General features: G+C 38.8%; 1 long non-coding RNA gene across 1 annotated transcript in view; it reads right to left on the reverse strand.

Annotated features, from left to right (window-relative positions):
• Positions 1-495: 495 nt before the first annotated feature.
• The window catches only part of LOC120398839, a 95,504-nt gene continuing 71,346 nt past the window's right edge, over positions 496-24,653 (reverse strand). Inside the window, exons 4-5 of the long non-coding RNA XR_005594739.1 lie at positions 2,518-2,685; positions 496-1,720 (exon numbers count right to left, since the gene is read on the reverse strand). This is a non-coding gene — a long non-coding RNA (uncharacterized LOC120398839). The remainder of the gene's footprint in view (positions 1,721-2,517; positions 2,686-24,653) is intronic.

Genomic DNA, 24,653 nt, shown 5'->3' on the forward strand with positions numbered 1-24,653 from the left:
AATAGAGAGTAGCATTGAAATGACAGTATGAAGCCTCTGCAGCAAGCCCCTTGCCGCGATGTCAGACGTGACAGATTATTTTTCTTATCTCTCTACCTTTTTCAGAATTTTTTTTTCCAGGGTATCCATATATTTATTTCTCACCATGTCCTCCTCCTGTTTCCTGATCTTTCTGGAACATCATAACAAAATCAATGTGCCAGTTACAGCTGCTTTAAGAAAACATTTTTAAAGCGAATTTTGCCTAATCAACTATTCCAATTCCTTCTGTTCCCTTATTTGGAAACCAATAGAGTTATGTACTCGTTTTTTAAAGGGGAAAAAATAACCCTGATTTTTTTCCAGAAGACAGTTGGAGGAATGAATTATAGAAAATATGATTAATCAGAGGATATGGCTGAAGTGTGGAATGGATGAATAATCAAAGATAGTAGATAAAAAACAGAGTACATTTTATTTTAAAGGTATCTTCTATGTTTCTCAGACAAAGGTTCTCTATCATATCTGTGCTATTCTACACTGTGTCACAACCACTGTCTCTGTCTCAATTGCATTTCACTTTCACAAAAAAACTATATTTTTGCCAGAGTTCTCTTAGCTCAATTCTTGATGCACCTACTTCAATTACTAAGAAGAAACTAAACAAAAGTCAGGGGTAGTCATATTCCATCAACAGGGGGAAGAAAAGCTGCTGTACAATGATTATAAATAGATAGTCATTGGAGCATAAAAGAGAAACAACTATCAAACAGTTTTTTGTATGAGATCAAAGGATGCATTACACAAAAATCACTGTGGAAGGCACTCATTTTTTAAAACCTCTATATTTACAGTTTGATATATGCAATATTATTTTAATGTGCAGATTGACTGGAAAATGTAGTCTGAGTATGAAGAATGCTTAGTGAAATGACTTGAACATGACAACACACGTTTACACATACACCCCACCCCCAAATAGGAGTCTTTGGGTTACAAGATTTAAACAATTGGAGAGCTCATTTCCAGAAGTTGCAGTATTAAATACCTGTCCAGATGGACATCTCCTTCATTAACTTTTTTGTCTCTCCCATGTAGAAGATTCCCAATGCATGCTTTTAGGTCTCATTATAACATTAGATAATATCTCATATTAATGCTAATGACAGCCACATAAAGGCACATATTAAATACTAAAGATACTTGAGAAGCCTTATCTTGTATTTTTATTTAATTGCTTTCGACTTATAACAATAGGAAAGTACTGGGCTGTGGAGGAACAGCACTAGCCCAAACAACAGACGATGTATCTATTATCTCACTTCCATGAAGGTCATCGACCTATGACAGTTGGAGTAGCAGAAACATTAGAAATCATGTGCAATTTAATCTTTACACAAATAAAGGAAAAGTATCACAATGCCTGAATAATGAAGAGTCTCTCAGAGAAAAAGAAAAGTCTGTCCCTGAGGATATTCTTCATTTTCTTTCCTGAACTGTTCCAATGCGTTCACACTATGAGATTCACTCACTGTGCTGACACACGTATTAATAGTATTTTGGCTAGAAGAGTGTAGATGTTCAAAAGTGATTGCAAAGTGCAGCTGTGACTCAGTTCTCCTTTCATTCATTCATTACTTCTCCATGTCAACTCAGGGAGACTATTGTTCACCAAAAAACTGTCATCATGATTGAAATTAACTGTTTTTTCTCCTATTTCGACCAAGAGTGTTTTCATGTTCTGGAAAGCAAGAAACATGCCTGATGAATCTTTTAGAATGTCAGTGACAAAAATTGCCACAGCTTACAACAAACAAAAAAAGTCAACAAAATATAGAAATGTGTGTTCTGATACAAGAGCAATTGTGTGAATTATGTTCATACATCAACCTTTATTTCTATTTTCTGTGGAAATATCTCCTCCTTCACTAATGAGTAATGATTAAAAAACCTCCCTGGGTAATACCATCCCTGCAGCCCAGTGAGTCACTACCAGTGTGGATAGAGAAAAATGAAGGTTTAAAATTGAATTGTTCTTCCAATCAGAAAGGAACAAGGAAAAGTAACGATTAAGTGTGTCTATCCAAGTGAAAGAAAAGTGAAAATATTCATAAACTTCCTATCATTTACTGGGAAGACACCCACACTATTTAAAATTATTTATGCAAGAGAATTTGATTGGTGACCAACAGGTTTGGTCTATACCACAAAGTTATGCCAGCATGACTATGTCAGCTAGGAGTTCAAAAACACCACACACACACACACACACACACACACACACCCCTTCCCACCCTGGTATAGCTATGTTGGCAAAACCTCCACCCTCCTGTCAGTATAGCTAATGTCATTCAGGCAGGTGGTATTACTATGCAGAACTCCTCCTTCTGCCAGCATACGCTGCCTCTGTGCTAGGGGCTTTGCTGGCATAATTATACTGACATGGACTCTCATGTAGATATGGCCACAGAGCGGTCTAAATCCTCTGTCAGAGTAACTTCATTGACTTCAGCAGAGTTACACCAGCAGAGATTTTACCTGATGATTCACTTTTAGAACAGGTTCCAATTTGTCTGTTTGCAAACTGCAAGTCCCTGCCTTTGTATGCAGTTTAACCCTCCTCTCTGGATAAACACTCAGTCACTTTTCCCTCCATACTGGAAGCCATAACTCATGTTTTTCTCCAGAACTGCCATTACTCTCGCTCTAGGAATGAGAGAATAATAATTAGAGCAGGACAAAGCACAGGATTTCTACCCTGAGGGAAAGTGCAAGATATCTAAATTTGGTTTCATCTTGAATTGGGATTACAAGTCAAAATCTCAGAATTTTTCACAAAATAAAATACTCTGAAATTTTCTTACCACCTTAAACATTTTGTTTTGAGAAGGTTGTAACATTTTGTTTAGACTTGTGTTATATATTGTATTTGTTATAAAAGTTGAAACAATATAGTCAAAGCGAAATGATGCTATATTTTCCCATCAAAATTTTTGACAAAATAGATATACATTCCCACACAACATCTCAGGTTCATCAAATCAGCATTTTCTGATGCAGACCTGTTTTGTCAGAAATTTTTCAAGGCAATCATAACTCACAAGAATTTATTAAGACTAAAGAAACATGCCACTCCACAAGAAGTTAGCCTCATGCCCACATTCCAAGCATTGACAGTCTATCCCACTAAAAGCCAGATTTTCCAACTGCTGGTCCATGAGACAAAGGCAAGGTGAGGAGCTACGAATCTGACCAACTTTTATTAATTAAAGTGAAATTTTCTTTCACTCACAAAAGAAGACAGGGATTTACAATCTGCTTTTGCTGTTGCTGTGGAGTTATATTTTGATGTAAAGAAAAAATTGTGACAACCCATTCATAAACAATACCACTCTATATAGAAAGTTCAGTTCTTGAAGGTGCCTTTCTACGAAATAAAAAATTCACTAACTGAAGTACGTCTACTCTTTAGTACAGTTGTCTGCCTCTGGCAATATATTGGGACAGATAATTATTATTTTTAACTTGTGTGTTTAGCTAGTTGTATCCTGACGTAGCTGGAATGTGAAAGAATGACATTTCAAAAAATGAAAAGATTCATTTATTCTTCCAAGGTCTTTGTTTCGAGATGAAAATATTGTGGGTTAAATTATACACTGCTCTACAGCCAAAATGCTTCTGAAATAAATGTAGTCAAACTTTACTAATTCTGGGTCACTGAGAACGAAAATGATGCTTAAAATTGTTGATTGGCTCTAGTTTTCAAAATATGCTATTGGGTCAGTATATACGACCCTTGACTTGGGAATAGCGGAGGATAAGTGAGTTATAAAGGGAAGGGATCTCAATTTAAACCAGAAATGACTACAATACATCTTTGACTGGATCTATGAATAAATCTATGACTGGGTTTGGACAGTACTTGCTTTTTAGGCAAAACAATGAATGATGCAATCTGAAGCTGGTAATGCGTCATACATGATATGAATTGCATCATGTTATTCCTAGAAGTCATGAATGATGCAATCATAACGAAGCTTACATCACTCTGCTGAACAAATTGCCCTACATCAGCTCTAGAAATCATACAGTGTCGTGCTCTCTTATTTGTCAGTGTTTGATTTTGCAAAGGGACACATTTCTGTTTAGCCAAAGTGAGCAGAGATGCCTCGTACTTGTGTGAACAGTGCAGATAACTTCTGCTATGTTTGTGGTGAAGTGACTTTTGCATCACAAAAGCACAGTATAACCACTATGGTTAAGAAAGCCTGTCACCTTTATTTTGGCTGCAAAATTGGAGATCAGGACAAGAGGTGGGCCCCACACATATGCTGCAACACTTATGCAACAAATCTTCACCAGTGGTTGAACAGGAAAAGGAAATCTATGCCTTTTGCAGTGCCAATGATTTGGAGAGAGCCAACAGATCATACCAGAAATTGTTACCTCTGCCTGGTGCCTCCAGTTGGGAAAAGTGTGTCAAAGAAGAAAAAGTGGACTGTGCATTATCCAAACATTCCATCAGCTATATGCCCAGTACCCCACGGAGAAGGACTGCCGGTTCCTGATGCACCAGAATCCTTCTCACTTGAGTCATATGAGGAAGAGGATGAACTTCTGGTCCTGAACCATCAATGTCACAGGACCCACATTTTCTCCCATCCTCCTCCTGACATGAATGACCTTGTCAGGGATTTGGAACTACCCAAGAGTAAGGCAGAGCTGTTGGGCTCCAGACTACAGCAGTGGAATCTCCTGGCAGGTGATGTTAGGGTTTCCATGTTCCGTGACCGTCAAAAGGATTTTGTCCCATTCTTCTTCATGGAAGGTGATCTTGTAGCCTGCAACAACATCGATGGTGTGATGGCAGCCCTCAACATCATTCACGATCCAGATGAGTGGAGACTGTTCATTGATTCATCGAAGACGAGTCTTAAAGCTGTTTTACTGCATAATGGCAATGTTTTGCCATCAATTCCAGTTGGTCATGCAGTCCATATGAAGGAAACCTATGACAACATGAAACAACTTTTGAGGTGCATAAACTATGACCAACATCAGTGGCAGCTTTGTGGCGATTTGAAGGTTGTTGCTCTCTTGCTTGGTCTGCAGACTGGATACACAAAGTACTGCTGTTTTCTCTGCGAATGGGATAGTCGTGCAAGAGATTCCCACTACATCAAGAAAGATTGGCCACTCTGACAGTCATTGGAGCCTGGGAGGAAAAGTGTTCAGCATCCACCACTTGTTGAATCAAGGAAGATTTTGTTACCACCCTTACACATCAAGCTGGGTCTGATGAAGAACTTTGTCAAGGCCATTGACAAAACACAAGCAGCTTTCAAGTATCTCCGTGGAAAATTTCCAAGGTTAAGTGAAGCTAAGATAAAGGAAGGTGTCTTTGTTGGTCCTCAGATTCGTGAACTTCTTCGAGATGATGCATTTGACCATGCACTGCGTGGCAAGGAAAAGACGGCATGGAAAGCCTTCCAGTTAGTGGCAATACATTTTCTTGGAAACAACAAGGCAGACAACTACAGGTTGTTGGTGGAAAACCTCCTCAAGGCATACAAAAGCCTTGATTGCAACATGTCACTAAAGATATATCTTTTGCACTCTCATCTAGATTTTTTTCCACCGAACTGCGGAGCAGTGAGCGACAAGCACGGTGAGCGATTTCACCAGGACATTGCAACAATGGAGAAACGCTATCAGGGCAAATGGAGCCCATCAATGCTTGCAGACTATTGCTGGACAGTGACAAGAGATGCTCCATTTAATGAATACAAGAGACAAGCCAAGAAGCGCCGAGTAGTCACTGAATAGGACTAAACTATGTACATAATAGTTTTTTGCCTTTTGTTTCATAATAAATTTTATTTATATAACCCTTTTGCTGATTTTTAAAGTGTTACATAAACAGGACAGGTGAAATATTATCATGTAAAGCAACCATAAACACATGAAAAGACCTAGGTGTACAATTTATGATTAAAACTCTACTATCTACACAATATACATAGACATAAAATGTAAACACTTAAATATCTTAGAAACAGTAGCCAATCAGATGTTTTAATTGTCATATTTGAATTCAGCACATCAAAATACATAACAAATAGCACATTTTATCTCTGAAGCAGACGACTTCTCAAAAATTGTAGACCAGTGTTATGGCTGCCCCTGAGCATACTGGGGTGGGGAGGAAAGAGGACACGGATAATCCATCCCCACAACTATGGAATTCCATGCATAGATAACCATAATTTAGCTGCACGCCCTCAGGATTGCTGGGTACAAGTGTGTGTAGTGCTACTGGTAAAGTGGACAGCCCAAGTCTGTGTGTGAAGGAGGTGGGACCATGGGAACTCACTGCCCACTGTGCTCTGGTTCATGATCACAGGCAATGCTTCATGGAGAAAACTTTGATTATACCGTTTCTACATGCAGCAAATACCACTGCTCAATACACAGACAATGCTTCTAAAAACTGCCACTCAGATCACAGTAACATTTACTTAGCACCTTAGGGTCAGTTTTTCCACTTTTGCACTTTTATTAACTGCACAAGCATTCAGCTCAGTCTGATTCATCTCAGGCTTCTGGCAACATCTAATTCACACAGGGCATGCTCATGCTTAACTGGAACATTAGCATATTTCTCCCCTATATTTCCACAGTCACATTCTAGTATTTTCATTCCTGTCCTTAAGAAGAATTGCACATTCTTCTATTCCCCCAGCCTCTCTACTGCTAAGAGGCATAATTTCATCCTAGATACAGATGTAAAAATCTCTCAAGACAGTTCTTATGCAAGCCTTTGTTTCTTTCTTGTGCAAATATATCCCTAGCACAGTCAACTACAATTTATGAATATTGGAGGATACTTATAGCAGCACAAAATTAGAATATATTATAAGCTGCAAAGTTCAACAGCCTAAAAAGAAAAAAAATTGAAAAAACAAAACAAAACAAAACCCTCCCCCCAAAATTTCCATTTATACTTCATGTAGGTTTTACCTCTCTTTGAAGAAAGAGGTAAAGTTGAGTGGATAAACAATTAGCAAATCTCAATACTGAGAATTCAGAAGGATTGCCTTTTGTATAATGGAATGAGATACATTTAGAAACTGTTTGTTATTGTTCCTTAATGATTATTTTTGTGGATATGGAGGGAGAAAATATGCTGGTTTTTCAACGTCACAAGAAACTTTAAAATTTTAGTTTTTGACAAAGTTTTATTTTTCATTTTTTTGGTGGTTACTCTGTCTCAAAATTTTAAGAGAAAAACATTTTCAATCAATCAATTTTTTCATTTTGTAAAAAGGCCACTTTTCTTTAAAACAAAACCAAAAAAAGTAATGAAGATTTCTACTTCAGCTCTGCTTACAACTAAACCTGAAAGCTAGTTACCCAGGAAATGCTACTGCAGATGGTGTAAAGCTTCAGACTCTGATGGTGAAAAAGTGTGAGGTCATATCAGTTTAGCAGAAGGCTTTTGAATCTCTGTAAACCAAGACACAATATAAAGCTATCTCAATGTTCAATTATGGTGCACACCAAAGTTTAGGGATGTTTGTATGAGCCGTTTTGGTTTGGGATAGTGTCTTTATGGCTCTTAATTTTCTTGATTGTGACATGACTTATTTAAAGTCCAAAGATTGCATTGTTGCCATGCAACCATGAAGGACAACAAGAGTTTTGTTTACCCTCTCCATATCACCATTTCTTTTATTAAAATAATGAAGCGGGGTATCCTGTGGCTCAAGCAACACTGCAGTAGGCATTCATGTGCTTGTCATTTCTAACAGAAATATCAAGATGGCAATAACAAGCATGCTCTAAACCTTGCTACATGACAACACATCTCAACCCTCAAATCAATGACAAATGTAATTACAACCTTCCCATGTATAAAGATGCATTTACAGGGCCGCCCAGAGGATTCAGGGGGCCTGGGGCAAAGCGGGGGAGTTGCAGCATTTGTACTCACCCGGCGGCGGTCTGGGTCTTCGGCGGCATTTTGGCGGCGGGGGGCCTTCAGTCTCTCCGCGTCTTTGGCAGCACTGAAGGGCCCCCCGCCACTGAAGACCCAGAGCGATTGAAGGGCCCCCCACCACTGAAATGCTGCCAAAGACCCAGAGCGACTGAAGGGCCCCTGCCACCAGGCCAGGGCTCGCCGGGCCCCTGCGGGGCCTAGGGCAAATTGCCCCACTTGCCCCCCCCCTCTGGGTGGCGCTGTGCATTTATATTAATTAAGAGTACTCCAAACTTGCCAGCACAATCCACTTGTGTAAAACAGGGTCGGGCCAATTTATTATGTTTTTATTATGTGACTGGTATATGTGATATGTCATATATTATGTAAGGGGGGACAATCAAAGAAAGATACAAAAAAAAAACTGACATGACAACACATTTGTGGACACATTTTTTTTTTTTTTTTTTACTTTTTTTAAATTTACTTTCACTACACTTTTCACTTTGCGGCACACTTATTTAGTTCTGCACTACCTATATCTCCCATTGGCATAAGTACTGCACTTCCCCAAGATACAGTAGCCAAGTCAACAGGAGAAGCCCTCAACCGGAGTTTGGTCGGTCTATATTGGCAGTTTGGTCAGTATATTTTATAAATAGTATTGATTTTGGAGCATGCATTGGACCACCAGAGTGCAGCTCTGTGAGGAGGAGCTCTGTGAGGTTTAGAAAAAAAAATCAGAGACTTGAAAATTTTTTTTCCCTCTTTTTTGGAAAGACTTTTTGAAGACTTTCTTTTTATATCAATGTTTATAAAATAAAAGATATATATCGTGAGGCAATATCTAAATAAATCATTTACTGGACCAACTTCTAAAAACTAAGCTTAAACAGAGCTTACACAGAGCTACTCAACTACAACAAAGCTAAAAACAACATAATAATAAATATAAATTAAATAAAGTTTCATTGAAACTCATTGTGAATTTGTGAACATTGTCTGGTTTTCAGCTCTCAGCTCTACTCAGACAGGAGAGTTGTTTTTTTTTTTTGAGCTGTTTTTTCTTTTTTTTTACTTTTGCTTGATCTGCACAGTTCTGTAGCACACCCTACTACACAGATCTCTCACAGACTAGAAACATCTGACAAGATAAACAAAAGATCATTATTTTTTTTTGTTTTTTTTAATTTAATATTTTATATTTTTTAATTTTTTAACTTCCTTTCCTTTATATCTATACTTATTATATAAATGTAATATAAGATATGTGGAACCATAAAAAATACCAAGAAAATGCAGAAATTTTTTTGGCTTTTTTGGCTTTGCTTTGCAGTTGCTCATTATTTAGTTTTGTAGCAGCTTGTTGCTTCTTTTTTTTTTTCTTTTTTGCAAAAAGGGGCAAAGGGATGAGAGGATGAGAGAGTGAGTGGGCCCACCACAGTACTAGACTGCATGCTGGGGGGACCTAGTCATAGAGTGTTCTTAGAGATTGGCTTGATTTTTGATCTATTGTGAAGTGTGAGTTCTGAAAGGAACGTCTGGAACTGTGATGTTAATCTTGGAAGATAGTCATCAGATGCAATAGACATACACAAAATGTTTGATGGAATATACATTTAACATTATTTATTAAAAAAAAATTATATTTATGCTGGAAAGGCCCTAGGTCTTGTTGTTTTAGTTCATTTTTTTTTAAAGGGAGTGTGAATGAGGATATGGTTGTGTATCTTATCTTTTATTTGAAAAAGGAAAAAAATAAAAAAGAAAGATTTTTTTTTTTTAAAAAAAAAAAAAAACCCCAGAAAAACAAACATTTTCAGGCTTAGGTATTATTATATTTCAACAGATGGAAATAAAAAAAAAAAAATGCTTTACTACTTTCTTGTACACACATGACCAAAAGATAGAATGGTGCAGTCAAATAGGACATTGAACTGGGAGTCAGGAAACTTGATGTGAAATCCTAGCCCTGTTGAAGTAAGAGACAAAAACCTTTATTCAACATCAGTGGGGCTAGGATTTCATCCCTGGGAAATACTGCAGACTCTGACACTGTTCCAACCCCGTGTTAAGCGATTCTACCCAAAATCCAAGGTGTAGAATGATTTGGAATTAATTGAAATTGAACATCATAGTCAGATTTCTGGCAGATGTCAAATGGGAATAAGCCAGGATTCAGGATACCCTAGATTGCTTCCCCCCAAAGCATTAAAAACTCTATAGAATAGTTATACAGTAGAGTGCAGGTGAAAATTAGCTGTTGTAGATCCTGATCCTGCAAATAGTTCTCTGCATGCGTAACTTTACATGAGTATTCCTATATAAATCAACTACATTAACATGCACTAAATTAAGTGTGTGTACAATGAACGGTTTGCCAGATGAGGGTCTTAATTACTTTTAAGACGTTGAATTATTTTTCTTCAGACTATACTCATTGAGATCTACATATCTCCCCAGGGCCACCCAGAGGATTCAGGGGGCTGGGGTCTTCGGCAGCAGGGGGCCCCGCTTCAGTGGTAATTTGGTGGCGGGGGGTCCTTCTGCTCCTGGACCCATCGCCAAGTGCCCCGAAGACCCGCGGCATGGGCCCCCAGCGCCAAATTGCTGCCGAAGCGGGACCCGCCCCCGAAGTGCCGGGTCTTCAGCGGTAATTCGGCGGCGGAGGGTCCTTCCGCTCTGTTTCTCCCCAAACCAGAATTTACAGGCTTCATCTGTTTTAGTTATCTGAGTGCAATATTTCTTAGTATAAAAACAGAAAAATATGTTTGTTCACATTTCCTCACAAACATCAACATTTTAAATCAGCATTGTATACATATTTTGAGGTATCTCATTTCTTCCTATACTTAAATAGGAAATAACTTACAGAATAGTGGGATATACACATTCAAATTCAAGATGATCTACACATAAAAATTGTTTGTTTCCTCCTTTATTTACTTATGATGTATAAATACATAGGAGCTGAATGTTTTTCCCAAAGTGTCCCCTCGGCCTCCCCCCAAAAAAATTTTATGGATGATTTTAAAATTAGTTGGATGATGACCACACAAGTAACAAGAAAGTCACACCTGAACAATTCAAGTGGTGAAGAATTCTTACAAAGATTGTTTAAATGTCTTTGATTTTTGCTAGCTTTTATTTAATTCAAATATTTAAACAAACAGAAGCAAAAGATCTCTTTGTAAAAGATCCAATAGCCACAGCATGCCAACTGAGGCTAAGAAAGATATTACTCCAGTTCCCAGGTCCTCCAGCAAATCCAAGGAAGGGATATGGAGGGGGGGTGGGGACTTTCAGGCATACTTTACATATTGTAAAGACACACACACACGCACACACACACACATATGTAACCTCACAATCCCATTTTCTTTTTCTTTGCAGGTCACCCTTCAAACTTGCCAATTACACCTTTGCAATTACATACTATTACAGTGGTATTATCTTCACTTTCCTGTACATAAAATAAGAAACAGCAGGAGAGTACTACAAAACACAGAAATAACACTGTGTAGTAACCTAAGGCAATTGAAAGCTGCAAATGTTGACCTTCTGATGGTCACAACTACTTTTCTGGTTCACATAGTTTTAGGATATGCCTAAACAAGAAAACCTGCTCATGGGCCAGCCTTCCTCCTTAGCTAGCTGGGGCTGGTAACAATAACGAAATCAGCACTGAACAGGCTTCATAACCATTTAACAAGACGAGTACATACCCAGGGTCTGTGCCAGGCTTGGATTACCCACTCTAAAGCCCGGGCTGCACGGACTTCACTGCTACTCTTATGTGCACTAGCTGGATTTAGCTAGCTCTGGTAGGCTAGCCTGTGTACAGCTTTTGCTGTGTAGACACACTCTAACTCATTAATTCAAAGCCCAGCAAGGACGAATGGACTAAAAAGGCACTTCTCTTATCGGTTTAGAAGGATTGAGGTGATACTGCTATATGTACTAACATGTGCTACAAAGAGGATTCCCAAAACACTGTCATGGGGACTACTCGTGTAGTCAACAGGAGTCTGTGTGGGACTGAACAAATGCTGAGGTTGGGGGGGTATTTTTATACATGCAGCCCTAATGCAGCTTCAGGAACATGCTTGGAACCGATAAATGAAAAACTGCTATGTGTTACAGAATTGCAGTAGGAACTCCACATACTTGCCTAACTGTAATAGTATAATAATATACTACGGATAAAGGACAAGCACTAAAGTTTAGCACACTGAATTAAATCATTATCAGGGGATTCTATTTAGTACACAGGCTAAATATGTGCTGATCCTTTTCAAAGATAAAGAGCTACACTCTAATGCCAACAATATCAGAACAGGTTCCTGATTCCTAGCATATGGCGAAACAAAATTCTGATAGATTTAGCAGTGCCAATATGGTAGCATTATGATTTAATGTGGGGTGGTGCACGTATGTTTATAGGACATACATTAAGAATTCCTTTAAAGCTACATTAGAGAATAAATTCATATTAAACATAACATTTAAATGACAGTGAGTTTATGAAACAAAACCTGACAGAAGTAATGGAATACTCAACTGAGGCAGAAATTAAACAGTATGTTCTATAAAACCTGTCACAAAAAAGCCCCTTCTACCAGTACTTTATCATCTTTCCAATTTAAGGTAGGATACGTTTCTATTGCTGGTATTTATTTGTTTTATGAGCATGTGTGACAAAATCTAGAGAGGGTTTGGTTCTGGTTACTTGTGGCTACTTCTCTAATAGAAGCATTCCTTGAACACCCACAGGGTGAAATACTAGCCCCACTGAAGTCAATGGTATAACTCTCATTGACTTCAGCAGAGCCAGGATTTCATCCATGATTCCTTTTGTTGCCCAGGTCTTGATACAAGAGGCTGTTCTTTCCCAACACCCTTTACTCCCTTTTAGTAAATTGTTCTCAAAATTTCTGTTTGAGACCCCAAGCAAAATCTAAATGTAAAAGTGTGTTAAATGCCTAAAAAGTTATCTTGGCCACGGGTATCCTTTCAACACATTAAATATAAAACGTCCATGGTTTGCTGAAAACTCTAAAATAATTAGCGATGAATGATTAGAAGAAGAGAAAATACGTCCTAGCATAGCCCTTCCCTTGAGAGCCCTGCGAGAAAATGCAGAAAAAGCCTGCTCAGTATCCATCTGCATGTCCGTTTGCTTATGGATAAAGAGAAGAACAGTAACCTAATTCCCCCCAAAGCTTTTAAGTGCTAAACTAATCACTTAAAGTTTAAATAATAAAATATAATGCAATAGCTCATGGGTTGACCTATTTTGGCTCTAGGCATGCATAGATATTAGGGATTTCTTTAGGGTTAACTGAGGTATAATGACTATACTTTAGCAAAGGAAGATTTAACCCAACATGCTTTTCATGATCTTATCTAGGTTCTCAATCTTATATAAGGACAACATTAATCATAAAATATGAGAAACTAATACTTTAATTCTTTTTCTGCCAATCCTATTGAGCACATGTCCTCTGGCTCATTAGATATAGTTAAGTAGGCTTCATTCATGTAAATATATATTTATCAGTTAAGGCAAAACCTGATCACCCCCTTGAAACTTTAGCCCCATTTACACTTGCAAAATTGATGCAGGATCAAGTTGAACTGGTTGTGCTAAGCATAATTAAGAAGCTAGTATAAATAGCATAAGCAAACTCATTTACCGGCTCCACTTTCCATTTTGAAGAGATAGGTTACATCTTAATTACAAGTGTTCATTTCCTTGTTGCATTTGGCAAACTTTAGCTAACACAGAATCTTCTACATGAGGTGACGCTCACCAAATACACAAAACATTCTCTTAAAACCATGTCAAACTATGAAGACTATCTTTATTACTTATCTGCCACCTGTGCAAACCATGTTGGGGTAAACAGCTGAGTAAGCAGTCGTGTTGTGGCTAGTACTGTATAGCAATGTATATGGCTGAATATCTAGATTCTTAAGGTACTTTAACAAAACTCATATGGTAAGAAAAAGCTCGAGAGCTGTTACATAATATGACTTGGATTTAATCTATCTAATAAGATTCCAGGATTGTCACTCTGTGTGTCATTCTGAAGCCTATTATGTCTGTAGAGTTAGTGTGAAACAATGCAAGCAGCTATCAGCATGGTGAAAGGATCGTTTTGTTCATAGTATTGCCAAGTTTTGCAGTCTATTACCCTACAGTTTTTAAGTTCTCAGCCATGTTGATTTTACAAATTACATCCACGTGGCATACACACTACAGTAGGGCAGATATCTATGCCAAGCCAAGAGTCCAGACCACTATGCTATCATCAGTTACTCAATCACCACCCTAACAGTAGGTAATTTGCATTGAACAGTTTCATTGGTTGCATAAGGGAGGCTGCTCAGCTGGTGGATTACCTGGGCCAACTGCCACACTCATGCACTCAAATGCCATCCGCACAAAACACCATTAATCTCCCAGCACAACCTCCCCAGACACAAATCAACACAACAAGCAGACACAATAACCCCAAACACACAGAGCCACTCACTGCAGTACACATCCCTCAGTCACCACTCACACAAATCAACACAAAACTCTCCCAGCACAATGTCCCACACTTACTCATTCTTACCAAAGAGCCATAGCCATGGATCATCTCCAAGTTCAATCATCACTGGGATGCACAGTCTGTTACCATCCAATTTTTAAGTTCTCGGCCATTTTTGGCTTTCTGCCCTCCCTCCTCCTCGGACTTTAAATATTACACCCATACAATAGCATGGGCTTTCAGTTACTAGTACAGAATAACCTTAGATGAGACTTTTCATTTAAAGAGTCTGACCGGAAACTGGATATGGAAGTTCCATTCATATATTTGATAGCCAGGGTATTACAATGAAGTAAAACTAAACAACTGTTCATAAGCCATAGAAGGAGTGCATGCATTAAGGACCACGTTTTCAAAGTGCTCATCTGCAAAAGCACACACGCATAGCAAGTCAATGCATATTTTTCTCCTACGTTCTGTGCAGACCCTTTTAAAGATTTGGCCCCTAACCACAATAGGCCAGATTCTGCTCTTGGTTACACTAGTGCAGTGGTTCTCAATTTATTTTTTTCTGTGGACTTCTTGAAAATTGCTGTGGGTCTCAGTGGACCACTTAATGATCTTTCCAAATGTTGTTTGTACCATTAGTTAACTAGTGTAAAGCGCTTTGGATAAAAGCGCTATATAAAAAACCCCCTCCATAATTAACTTTTTTTTTTGTTCTACAGATAAAAGCCCACAACTCATAGTTTAATATCAGTAGTATTACCTTTCTAATGCAACGGATGTGCCCTCTCACCCCCCGCCACGGCAGCCCCCGAGCTGGGGCTGGGAAAGAGGGCCATCTCTCCCTGGCAGCCACAGCCCTGGAGCTGAGCAAAGTCACCTCTTTCTCTGGCCGCCGCAGTCCTGCATGCCCCAAATTCCCTCCCCCCCACTTCTCATCCCACTGCCCCATCCCAGCTATCTCCTATTCCCCCCAAGGCCACCATCTCACCTTACATGTGCATCTTCTCCAGTGTCCAGGCACCTAATTAGTGGAGCTACGCCTGCATGGCTCCACTAATTAGGTAGATAGCCCTTCATTCTCCTGTGTGCATACGTCCAGGCGCACACCTTAGAGGGAACTATCCGCGGACCACCTGAATGGAGATCACAGACCACTAGTGATCCACAGACCACAGTTTGAGAACCTCTGCACTCATGTAAGTCAGTCAGGTGAGCTACTGTAACCAGTAGATACTGGTCCCAGGAATCAAATTCCATCATATACTATGCAGGCAAACTAGGTGCCAGTGGGAGGGAAGAGGAGGATATAGGGAACTTTTTGTCCACCCCATGCCTCCCACAACCAGCAGAGCAGGATCTCTATTTAGCATTGAGGAACATTCTAGAAGGATCAGCTTCTTTGAAGGTGATAGCGTAGTAGCCAGCAAAGAGACATGGTCTTCCAGCTCTGGGACATTTTAAGCCAATAGCTGGCTTGTACATAGAATGCTACCTTCGCAGCACATGCTACCTGTGGTCAAATGCAGTTACTTTTCAAAGCAGGAATGAAGGGCACTTTGGCCCTGTAACAGCACACTGCCTAACACTAGCCCCAAGACATATGGATGGCTCTAATGCCACTGACACTGCTCCAGTTATTCTCCTTCCTCCTGAATGCATCATCAGGTAAAAAGAGGATTTCACCCTAAATAATAATGTACTTCATGCTATATTTCACCTTGTTTATTTATAGGATTGTAAAAAATATTAATTCAAGAGCTTAAAAGGAAATACCTGATGTATGACCCCCCAAAAGACCAAACACACACAAAAAACCAGCATAACATGAAGTTTTCATCCACGCTGCTAATTTTCAGAAGTGAAGAACAACCTTTTATTGCTGGCTCATACGGTCCCTCCACCTGTGTATAAAAGCACTGTGGAGCACATGGTAATCATTAGATCTCTATCACTGTTCAAATAAAAGGATATAATAATAAACAATCTTACATTCTTGAGGCAATATACTATATAACTGAGATGGGAAGCTTAAATATGTCTGGATAAAAAAAAAGTAATATGCCAGGCTTAAAATACGATATTGCATGCTGCTTAGCAAACAGATAAAGAGGGTTTATGGAGAAGAATGATGGATGTAATTTCTTTTGAAAAAAATTATAAGCAATAGAACTGAATTTAATCTAATATCACTGCTAAAGCTTGCCATAATCTTATACAGCATTTGGGCAGTACCTAGGGCCAAAGAGATGATCCTGAATTAGCATAGCATACAAATCAGCTTTTCCATTTTTATCAGATTATCTGCATTACTGGTTAATGCTGATGCATTCTGCAACATGCAATAAACACTTTTAAGCATCATATTTCCATAGTGTAAAACATCCAACCACATCTTAATTGTTTTAACTAGATAAAGTGTGCTACTTTGGCATGAATAATATTATCAGAATTGCATTAAATCTCTTCATTTATTATCTCTAATGCTACTTAAAAGAGAAGTTAATAGAGTAATTCATTCCCATATCATGACCTTGGTCACTAGTACACGATGTTTCATATTCATTATGCTGAGCTAAGTGAGGGCTCTGTTATAATATCACTTAATTTATATTCTGAATAATGCTCTGGGGACAAGTTGTTCTTGTGCATTAGAGTTCTATCTAAATCACAATATTTGAAGACAAGTGGAGAGAGCAGATAACTATTAAACAACGTGTTTGCCAGCATAAAGCGTTGTTACAGATTCAGAACATAAGGCCTTGGGAATTAAAAGGTATGCAGCGTAGTAGCTTCTCCAGAAATATTTAGCTATTCTTGAAAGTAGTAATATTGCACGCTCAATTTGCATTTTCATTATTCTAGTAGCTATTTATAAAATGGCACTGATTATCATATCACAATTGAGAAATAAAGATCTGCAGTAATTTTCCCTAATAAAATGATTTTTTTTCCAATCAAGACAATTTTGAGGAATTATCCTTAAGGTAACAGGTTGTTAATCCAGACAGTAGCTGGGAACATATAGAGCAGTGGAGATGTTGAGAGGGATAATTTTTTTAGGGTACACTTAACCATCACATCACTCACTCATTTCTATAAAGGAGTAGGAGGGAGACAATGAGAGACTTTTACACCTCCTGTAGAAATGGGACCCAGACCATTTTTCCTTTCAATGCTAATGATCAACATACATTGAATTACATTAACATACATCTTCTAGACTCTCTTTGCAAATAAAAGAGCTAGAGAATGATTTTTGTTGTTTTAAATGAAAGCTGATATTCTTTACAATTGTAGCCCCCCGCCAACTAACGGCCTGATCCAAAGTCCACTGATTTCATTGGGATCCTTTCTATTGAAGTCAATGGAGTTTAGATCAGGCCTTGAGTGAGTGTCAGCAGCTGTGGGCTTTATATGGGACCAAAAAGCTAACTCTGGTACAGACTTAAAGTATCCTGAAAAATGATCTGATACAAATATCATAATGAGATTCCATACATGGTGTGTTTCCATAGCTTCCTGATCTAACATGTTCAGCTCCCAAACAAAAAAAGAACACCCAAGCAAAACAAACCCATACAACCAGCCCTGCAAACTCAGGATCTGGTTTCTTTCCTTCTTCTTGTGCATTCCTACAGTAATAAAAGTTTGCAGGCCACATTATGCCCTCAGGGGTACCTGTGCAAGCCTATTTTGTTTAATGGTAACTGACTCACTCTAACCAGAGCTAAATAAATTCTATATTATGTATATGAAAGTAGCATCCAGCAAATTCCCTCTTAGTGGTGATGAATTTGCAGAGAATAGCATCAGTAAAATCTTATTTTTTAATCACTATAATGAACAGATAGGACTCTGAACACAGAGAGAACAAATCTGTTGACACCGAAAAGCAACTACATAAAATTTGAAAGTTCTAAGTAGAATTGCACTTCAAGGATCTGACTCTCCATCCCTTGCCACTAATAAAACAGCCATTTACACACATTTGATACCTGCGCAAAGTGATCACATATTGCTCATAAAACGTTAACAGATCAGAAGTTTCCCCACTTACATCAGCAATAGCAAAGGACACCCACTTTTCCAGATGTAAATGGTTACACAGGATGCAAAGAATTGCACAATCAATCCCCCAAACCCCCCAAAACCACTGAAAGCAACGCAAATGCCTTATAAAGGCTCTGGAGAATACAGTTATGAAACAAACCACAATTTCTCTTGGATCAAATCATTAACAGATTTGCACATTATTTGGATTTTGAAATTACAGCTGTATTTCCTGTAGCTCTTCTTTATGGCAGGAATAGCTTCTTATGACAGCTGAACAGAATTCTCCCCATGTCAAAACGCCAGCACTTGTTCTAAGAAGTTGAGCACATTCAAATGAGTGGAATGTTGTATGTCTGTACCATTAGTATGTGTAGACATGAGTATGTGTAGTATACTGTATCTCATGACCAAGCCACTGTAGTAGTTGTATGACTAGTACTAGAAGCAGCACTGGAAATATAATGAATGATTTTGGCAGTTCTGAATAAAAAGGTAATGTGTAGGATCTGCATGTCTCTGATTGATATGTTATGATATATTACAATGCTGCTGACATATCAAAAGACGTGATTTAGTAGCCATTGGTTATTTCAATTTACTCTTTTTACGTTTTTAATTAGTAAATGAGTCCCTCGTGGCCCAATGATTAATTACACAATAATTCACTGCAGTACCTTCTTTTCCTGTTTGAGTGGAGCACAGCATATAAAGAAACCGTTTGGAATATGGAGTGTTATAAATTATGGAAGACGCACATTCCGCTCTAGTTAAGGTTCTGTCAGCACTTCCATTAAAAAAAAAACATTTTCAGGGTATTTAAAATTAGGCTGAAAAAAATTCACTCCAGGGTGGCAGCTAGTACACAGGAGCTCAGCCTGGGAGTTAACACACACACACACACACACACACACACACACACACACACACACACACACGGAGGAAGGGAGGGAGAACGTATGTATGTACACAACATACAGAAACTCAGTTGTCCCATTTTAATTAGAAATAATAATAATAATAATAAAACTTCCTAGATTTTATGTCTCTCTATCAGTAGATCTCAAAGCCATCAAAGGAGGTAAATATCATTATCCTCATTATTTCAAATGAGCAAATTGAAAGAGAGAGAGAGTTGAAGCGACTTGCCCAGGGTCACCCAGTAGGCCACTGGCAGAGTCAGGAATAGAATCAGGTGTCCAGAGTCCCAGTACATTCCCTAAGATACAAATTAGGATAGAATAATATATCATTTTAAAACTGTACCTCTTTCAGAAATTTTTGTGCTAGTCTAATTCAATGAACAAAATCCACAGGGTTGTTCCACAAAATAGGATGGGAACTTTATTCTGGGGCTTTTGATCCAGGAATCCAGGGTTTTATGTCTAGCTACCAGTCACTCAACTTTCAGCAAGTCACTTAATCTCTTGTGCCTCAGTTTACCCATCTGAAAAAGGGGTTTAATACCTACTCAAAAAGATGTTTTGAGGTATAACATTTGACAGTGAATAAAAGGCATTACACGGTCTAAGTATTTTTATTGTTTCCTTAGTAACTACACATAATAGTGTCCCTTCTTTCTGCCAGTTTAGCAGGTATCAAATATTAAGAATATTTTGTTTCATCTCATCCAAAGGCTAAGAGTAAACTTTGAAGTAACATTTTCAGATGTGTAAATATTTTACAAGAAATTTAATAAGGTTTTTCATGTGTTACCCAGCAAATGTATACAGTCCACCCATCCTTATTTATTAAAAAGGAAAGAAAACCCTGGTATCACTCTCTTATTCTGTCTATTAGTAATGGTCCAAAGTACAATAGTAGCACCCAACTAAGCAACAGTCTTTTGAATCATTACTATCAAATATCATCAGATCTTACATTCCTTGGAAAATATTAAGGATCAGGGGTGAGTCTCAGGGGGTTTTCAGGTGGGAAAAAAAATCTATTGATTTTAATATTGCTGGGATGTCATCCACAGTCGTCTTTGAGACTGAATACATAAGTGTTTTACTTTTGAGACCACCTGGAATCAGGTTTCAATTTTGTGTTGCGTGAAGTTTCTGATTAAACAATAAACCATTAGTTCTCACTTATCTCATTTGTAACATTCAGGGAACAAACTCTCTACCAGTAATTCTTGGTCTGTACCAGGTTTCAGAATAGTTGGTTGAAAAATATTCAAAATTCTAACGGTCTGGACTACACACACAGGTCACATGGTAGGCAGGGCCGGCTCTAACTTTTTTGCTGCCCCAAGCAAAAGAAGGGAAAAAAAAAAAGAGTGCCGCCGCCCCGTACACACCCACCCCGAGCGCCGCGCCACCGTAACACACCCACCCCGAGCGCCGTGCCACCGTAACACACCCACCCGAGTGCCGCGCCGCCAAAATGCTTCCCCCCAAGCGCCGCGCCACCGAAATGCCTCCCCCCAAGCGCCGTGCCACCGAAACGCCTCCCCCCGAGTGCGCCATGCTGCCAAAACAAAAACAAACAACAAAAAAAACCGAGAGCCCTCCGCTACCCCAAGATTGGCCGCCCTTTACAAGGTGCCGCCCAAAGCACATTGGTCGGCTGGTGCCTGGAGCCGGCCCTGTTGGTAGGTTTCAGTTCCCTGAGAAGAGGAGCATAACTCTTGTAATCAGGTTTCCAGTTTCACACCCACACCCCTGAGTGACATAGTTATACCAACATAACCCCTCCCCTCCCCCTAATTTAGACAGTGCTATGTCAGTTGAACTCATGTGCTAGATTTTACAGGATCAGGACTTTTCTTTAGAAAAGGGGTTAAAATTATTGCTAAAATTGTTAAAATTAATCAAAATTTCATGGCTGGACAGTATTAGTTTTCTTAAACAGTATGGCCGAAACTGGACACCATATTATCAATAAAAGGGTGGGACTAAGTATTATCTAGACCATCCCTGATAGGTGTTTGTCCAACCTGCTCTTAAAAATCCCCAATGATGGAGATTCCACAATGTCCCTAGGCAATTTATTCCAGTGCTTAACCACCCTGACAGTTAGGAAGTTTTTCCTAATGTCCAACCTAAACCACCCTTACTGAAATTTGCTTCTTGTCCTATCCTCAGAGGTTAAGGAGAACAATTTTTCTCCCTTGTTCTTGTAACAACCTTTTATGTACTTGAAAACTGTTATGTCCCTTCTCAGTCTTCTCTTCTCCAGACTAAACAAACCCAGTTTTTTTTTTCAATCTTCCCTCACAGGTCATGTTTTCTAGACCTTTAAATTATTTTTGTTACTCTTCTTTGGACTTTCTCCAGTTTGTCCACATCTTTCCTGAAGTGTGGTTCCCAGAACTGGACACAGTACTCCAGTTGAGGCCTAATCAAAATGGAGTAGAGCAGAATAATTAGTTCTTGTGATCCACTATGAGCCCAGATCCCTTTCCCCAGTACTTCTTCCTAAGCAGTCATTTCCCATTTTGTACTTGTGCAAATGATTGTTCCTTCCTAAGTGGAGTACTTTGCATTTGTCCATATTGAATTTCATCCTGTTTACTTCAGACCATTTCTCCAGTTCATCCAGATCATTTTGAATTTTAATCCTATCCTCCAAAGCACTTGCAAATCCTCACAGCTTGGTATCATCTGCAAACTTTATAAGTGTACTCTCTATGCCATTATCTAAATCACTGATGAAGATATTGAACAGAACCGGACCCAGAACTGATCCCTCTGGGACCCCACTTGTTATGCCTTTCCAGCATGACTGTGAACCACTGATAATTATTTTCTGGGAACAATTTTCCAACCAGTTATTCACCCACCTTATAGTACCTCCATCTAGGTTGTATTTCCCTAGTTTGTTTATGAGAAGGTCATGCGAGACAGTATCAAAAGCCTTACTAAAGTCAAGATATACCACGTCTACTGCTTCCCCCTATCCACAAAGCTTGTTACCCTGTCAAAGAAAGCTATCAGGTTGGTTTGACATGATTTGTTCTTGACAAATCCATGCTGACTGTTATTTATCACCTTATTATCTTCTAGGTGATTGCTTAATTATTTGCTCCATTATCTTTCCAGGTACAGAAGTTAAGCTGACTGGTCTGTAATTCCCCGGGTTGTTCTTATTTCCCTTTTTATGGATGGGCACTATATTTGCCCTTTTCCAGTTTTCTGGAATGTCCCCCATCTTCTATGACTTTTCAAAGATAATTGCTAATGGCTCAGATATCTCCTCAGTCAGCTCCTTGAGTATTCTAGGATGCATTTCATCAGGCCCAGGCAATTTGAAGACATCTAACTTGTCTACATAATTTTGGCTTGTTCTTTCCCTATTTTAGCCTCTGATCCTACCTTATTTTCACTGGAATTCACTATGTTAGACGTCCAACTGCCACCAGCCTTCTTGGTGAAAACTGAAACAAAGAAGCCATTAAGCACCTCTGCCATTTCCACATTTTCTGTTATTATTTCCCCCCCTCCCCCCACGCCCATTGAGTAACAAGCCTACTATGTCCTTGGTCTTCCTCTTGCTTCTAACGTATTTGTAGAATGTTTTCTTGTTTCCTTTTATGTCCCTAGCTAGTTTGATCTCGTTCTGTGCCTTGGCTTTTCTATTTTGTCCCTACATACTTGTGTTATTTGTTCATATTCATCCTTTGTAATTTGACCAAGTTTCCACTTTTTGTAGAACTCTTGATTTTTAGATCATTGAAGATCTCCTGGTTAAGCAAGGGTAGTCTCTTGCCACACTTCCTATCTTTCCTATGCAGTGGGATAGTTTGCTTCTGTGCCCTTAATAATATCGCTTGGCAGTTTTTCAAACTGTCTTCAATTGTTTTCCCCCCTTAGACTTGCTTCCCATTGGATCTTACCTACCAACTCCCTGAGTTTGCTAAAGTCTGCCTTCTTGAAATCCATTGTCTTTATTGTGCTGTTCTTCCTCCTACCATTCTTTAGAATCATGAACTCTACCGTTTCATGATCACTTTCACCCAAGTTGCCTTCCACTTTCAAATGTTCAACTAGTTCTTCCCTATTTGTCAAAATCAAATCTAGAACAGCCTCCCCACTAGTAGCTTTCTCCACATTCTGAAATTGTCTCCAATCCATTCCAATAACTTGTTGGATAATCTGTGCCTTGCTGTGTTATTTTCCCAACAGATGTCTGGGTAGTTGAAGTTCTCCATCACCACCAAGTCCTGTACTTTGGATTATTTTGTTAGTGGTTTAAAGAAAACCTCATCCACCTCTTCTTCCTGGTTTGGTGGTCTGTAGTAGACCCCTGCCATGACATCACCCTTATTTATTACCCCTTTTATCCTTACCCAGAGACTTTCAACAAGTGTGTCTCTTATTTCTATCTCAACTTCAGTCCAAGTGTGTACATTTTTAATATATAATGCAAACCTTCTCCCTTTTTTCTTATGAGTGGGGTGCTATTGTTAAGGACTTGAGTATTTGCAAAGTGAATTTGAGGCATTCACAAAGTTTGCTAAGAAAGTCATTTTTCATTATTGTCAAAGTTATTTTTATTTTCCCTAAAAGTATACCAATGGAATGGCTTCAGTGGTGCTTTCCTCAGTCAAGGCAACTCCTATATGACAGCAACAAACTGGCAAGGCAAGATGAGGCCTCCCAGGGCCCATTACTTGGCCCTAAATTTTTCAGACACCTCCATCCTGCCTCCAGATGTGAAACTGCAAACTTGTACATCTAGATCCTTGCACCTGAACTTTCCATGTGGAAAACGCCTGCACTTACACTAGAAAAATATCTAACACCTGCAAATACTATTTAAATCAACATAACAATTTATCCTTATTGTCCCAATGGATTTTGCTGATGTGTGTGTGTGTGTACACGGGTATTAGAACTATTTATAGCATGGGTGAAACCAGTTACACCTTCATAGTGTGGTACAAGTATGAAAAAAGGCCAGCCTTTGATAATTAAGGTCCTCAAGCAATCACACTGTATCCTGTAAGCAACCATTCAATGCCTCAGCTGATATTTGCTAAAGATATATATTTGAGCAGTATTAGCTAGATTTTCCAAACCCTAACAGTTCCCATTGGTTTCAATACACTTTTGAAAATCTGATCATAATGTTCCAGTTCAGCAAAGGTC

The sequence above is a fragment of the Mauremys reevesii genome, linkage group 2, assembly GCF_016161935.1.
Source record: "Mauremys reevesii isolate NIE-2019 linkage group 2, ASM1616193v1, whole genome shotgun sequence".
Taxonomy (NCBI): Eukaryota; Metazoa; Chordata; order Testudines; family Geoemydidae; genus Mauremys; species Mauremys reevesii.